The 4,958-nt window shown below is 36.5% G+C and overlaps 1 pseudogene; it reads left to right on the forward strand.

The window, feature by feature from the left end:
- The first annotated feature begins 3,795 nt into the window (after nt 1–3,795).
- Nucleotides 3,796–4,313, forward strand: LOC129491592 (nucleoporin Nup43-like; annotated as a pseudogene).
- Nucleotides 4,314–4,958: the final 645 nt, after the last annotated feature.

Raw genomic sequence — 4,958 nt, forward strand, 5'->3', positions numbered from 1 at the left:
AACCAGCCAGATTAGGATAGGAGGAGCTATTTCCCAACGCCTCTCATGTAAACCAAATGTTAGGTTTTTCTTTGTAGTAAAACAGGCTCTTCAGTGTTTACAAGATTATTCCTGAGTCGTGAAAATTCTCTTTCTGTGTTTTCTCCCCTGTATTCCTCTATTCAATCTCAGGCTGCTACAATCAGACAGACAGAAAGTGTGAAGAGACTTTTCTCTTGTATCTGTAGTGGAAACATTAGCAGCAGACGGTAACTGCTTTCACCTTTAAATTTTCAAATAATGTTCTATTGTATGGATATACCATATATTAGTTAACGATTCATTAGTTGATGGACATTTTGGTTGTTTCCAGTTTTTGGCTAATACAAATAATGCTGCTATAAACATTTATGTACCAATTTTTATGTGGACGTGTCTTCACTCCTCATGGGTACATACCAAGGAATAGAATGGCTGGATCATATAATAACTCTATATTTAACAGTAAAGAGTCAACTGCCAAACTATTTGCCAAAGTGGTCGCATCATTTTACATTCACATCAACATATATGACTGTTACAATTTCTCCACATTCTTGCCAATATTTGTTATTGCTGTCTTCTTGAATTTAGTCATCCTAGCTAATGTGAAGTGTTATATTGTGGTTTTGCTTTGCATTTTCCTAATTACTACTAATAATGTACTTTTCATGTCCTTATTGGCTGTTCATATATATTCTGTGGAGAAATGTATATTTAACCCTTTGCTCATTTAAAAAATTAGTATGTCTTCATGCACACATGTTTACTGCAGCACTACTCACAATAGCAAAGACTTGGAACCAACCCAAATGTCCATCAATGATAGACTGGATCAAGAAAATGTGGCACAGATACACCATAGAATACTATGCAGCCTTAAAAAAGGATGAGTTCATGTCCTTTGTAGGGACACGGATGAAGCTAGAACAATCATTCTCAGCAAACTATCACAAGGACAGAAAACCAAACACCACATGTTCTCACTCATGTGGGAACTGAACAATGAGAACACTTGGACACAGGGCGGGGAACATCATACACCTGTCGGGAGGTGGGGGGCTGGGTTAGGGATAGCATTAGGAGAAATACCTATTGTAAATGATGAGTTGATGGGTGCAGCAAACCAACATGGCACATGTATACCTATGTAACAAATCTGCACGTTGTGCACGTGTACCCTAGAACTTAAAGTATAATAAAAAATTTTAAAAATTAGGATGTCTTTTTATCACTGAGTTGTAAGCCTTTAAAAATATATTCTAGATAAAAGTCACTTATTAATAATTTACAAATATTTTCTTCTATTATTTAGGTTGTTATATTCATGTCTTCCAGAGAAAGAAAACCGATAGGACACACACACACACAGAGGTATACCTCAATTTATTGTGCTTTGCTTTATTGTACTGAACAGAGCTTTCATTTTTCACAAGCTGAAGGTGTGTGGCAACCCTGCAGCAAGCAATTCTATTAATGCCATTTTTCCAACAGCAATATGCTCCCTTTGTGTCTCTGTGTCACATTTTGGTAATTCTCACAATATTTTAAACTTTATTATTATTATTATATCTGTTATAGTAATCTGTGATAAGTGATCTTTGATGATACTGTTGTAATTTTTGGAGGGCTATATGAACCATACCCATAAAAGATGGCAAACTTAATCAATAAAGGTTGTGTATGTTCTAATTGCTCCACTAACCACCCATTCCCCCATCTCCCTCACTCTCCTCAGGCCTCCCTATTCCCTGAAACACAACAATATTGAAATAGCCCTACAATGGCCTCTAAGTGTTCAAGTGAAAGGAAGAGTTTCATGCCTCTCTTTTTAAATTAAAAGCTAGAAATAATTAAATTTGGTGAGAGAGGAAGGTCAAAAGCCATGATAGGCTGAAAGCTAGGCCACTGTGCCGAAGAGTTAGCCAAATTGTGAATGCAAAGGAAAAGTTCTTGAGGGAAATTAAAAGTGCTGCTTCCGTGAACACATGCAAAATAATTTAAAAAAAGGAAACAACCTTAATGCTGATGTGGAGAAAGTTCTAGTTGGTCTGGATAGAAGATCAAGCCAGCCACAACATTCCCTTAAGCCAAAGCCTAATCCAGAGCAAGACCCTAACTCTCTTCAATTCTACAAAGACTGAGAGAGGTGAGGAAGCTGCAGAAGAGAAGTTGGAAACAGTGCTTGCTTCTTGCTGTTTGTGTCTCAGAAAATCTGCAAATCCTGCTGGTGACCAGTCCTCTGGGGAGCTTGAAGACTGCAGAGATGTTCACTACGGGCTCTTAGGACAATGGCGAAAGTTATGTTTCACTGCGATCTATGGGAGATTTTGGAAACTTGGACTCTGATAGAGGGTTTGAAGGAGACAATCAATTATTTTGTGATATTAGACACCATGGTGATATAATGGATTGACAGTTTTCTGACCAGGAAAGAATTGTAGCTGCTTCATCAACAGGATGTGTATCAGTTTTCCTTCATCATCTGAATAACCAGACTCTTTCAGTCAACCAGCTGTGAACTACAGCTCACTACCACACAGGCCCAGAAAGTCCTTCGTGTAGCAGTGCACTATGTACAGGTGTTGTGTGCAACAGCCCAGAAATCATTAATGTGGGAGATGATGGTTGAATAAATCTCTTCAAAGCATATCACAAGGAAGCTGTAAGAACTGTAGGCAATGCAGATAGTAGTATACTCCATGCTGTAATCTTTCTTTGAACTCCTGAGAGATTCTTACTGTAAATTCGATTGGACAGTTAAAAATATGGGATTTCCAGAATAGCTGTCTATTTTACACCCCTACCAGCACTGTATAAGTGATCCAGTTTCTATGCATCCTCACCGCCATTTGCTGATGTCATTATTTTTTAGCTATATATGTACTTATATACTGCTATCTCATTGTGGCTTAGATTTCTATTTCTCTGAAGGCTAGTAATATTGAACATCTATTCATGTGCTTATTTGCTATATGAATATCATCTTTGGTGAAATGCCTCTTCATTTGTTTGCCCATTTTTAAATTAGATTGTTCTTTTACTATTGAATTTTAAAAGTTTATGAAAAAAAGAGTTTATGATACATTCTAAACAGTAAAGTGTGGCATTTTCTTTAAAACTAAACAAGAACCTACCATATGGCACAGTAATTGCACCCCTGGGTATTTGTTCCATGGAAATAAAAACTTGGGTTCACACAAAAACTTGTGAATAATTTTTATGGCAACTTGACTATAACCAATAGCTGAAACCAACCCAGATTTCCTTCAGTGAGTGAATGGTTAAACTGTGGTACATTCATAACATTGGATACTATTTGGCAAAGAGAGGAACATACTATTGACCCACCCAACAACCTAGATGAATCTCCAGAAGATTATGCCGAGTGAGGAAAAAAAAAACAATCGCAAAAGATTACATTGTATATGATTCAACTTATATAATATTCTTAAAATGACAAAATTATAAATATCGAGACCAGATCAGGGATGTGGGATGGGAAAGGGAAGTTAGTGTAACTATAACGGGTAAAATGAAGGAGACTTGTGATGATGGAAATGTTTTCTGTCTTGACTGTATAAATGTCAGTATCCTGCCAGTGATATTACACTACAGTTCTGCAAGATGTTACCATGGGGGAGAAACTGAGTAAAGGGAACATCGAAACTCTTTGTATTGTTTTTTATAATTGAATGGAATTTACAATGATTTGAAACTAAAAAATAATTTTTAAAAACTCAAAAAAAAAAATACAGGATTTCACACAACAAGGAAATGAGCCTTCTCAGATATTGTCACTGACTGGTGACTGAGTGCCAGTCCATTGTGTTGATAGAAATCTCATCAAACATCATGTTGTAGCTACTGGTGGCCAGGATGGAATGTTGAGTATTTGGAATGTTAGACAAGGTACTATGCCTGCCTGTATCTCTGCTGAAGGCTTACAGAGCTAAAATGTAGGAAGTTCACTTTCACCCATTCAACCCAGATCCTCCATTTATTGTTCTGAAGATGAATTCCTCTGGCACTGGGATGTTTCCACAGATGTACCATCACTCTTTCACCAAGGAGGAAGAGCTAGTACTTTTTTGTCCCATAGCATTAGTAACCAAGCTAATGTTCACCAGTCTCTCAAAGTTCTTGGCTCAGCACTGATCCTACAGAAGACCAAATTGAGATCACAAGCTTACGTCTCAACCCTGTCTGTGAACCGTTTGGATGTTTTTGGTCCTTGTCTTGTCTGTGGAACTGATGCAGAAGCAATTTATACTACTGGACAACTCTTTTCATGAAACTACTGTAATTATAAATTTTAAATAAAAGTATAATTGGCCTTTTGAATTCCACCTTTTGTGCAAAACTTTATTATCAGAAAATGTGAGATTTGCAGGGGAAACATCAGTAAGCTACCGTTTGTGTCAATGCCCAGCTTTGGCTTTTATTAGTTGGATATTCCCAGAACAGTTGCAGAATCTGATAGATGACCAATGGTAAAACATTGTGAATATGTGGAAGAACATCAGAGGGATTCTGGTGCTGATGAATACTACATTGCCTTCAGACAATTATTGACAGCTCATGGAACTATTTCTTCATTTTCGATGTTGTGGGACTTCACATCAGTGGTAGTTATGGGAACAACCAACATGTTTCTATAATTTTTATCAGTATGTATACTCCTTCCTAGTGGCAATTACCAGTGTTAATGATTATTCTTTTTATTGAAAATATTTTCTATAATCCTTCTACACTTTATTTCCTTAATAACTTTAATAAACTTTATCAGGCAAAATTGAGTAGAGCAAAAGTGAAACAATAATAGTTGCATTCAAAAATTTTTAAAGATAAAAATGTTTTGACAAGTTCTTTTGTGAGAATAGGTTTTTGAGCAGAACTCTCTCAACTGCTTCAACCCAACTTTATTTTTCTTGAGTTTC

Source organism: Symphalangus syndactylus, chromosome 10 (assembly GCF_028878055.3).
Source record: "Symphalangus syndactylus isolate Jambi chromosome 10, NHGRI_mSymSyn1-v2.1_pri, whole genome shotgun sequence".
In the NCBI taxonomy this organism is placed as follows: Eukaryota; Metazoa; Chordata; class Mammalia; order Primates; family Hylobatidae; genus Symphalangus; species Symphalangus syndactylus.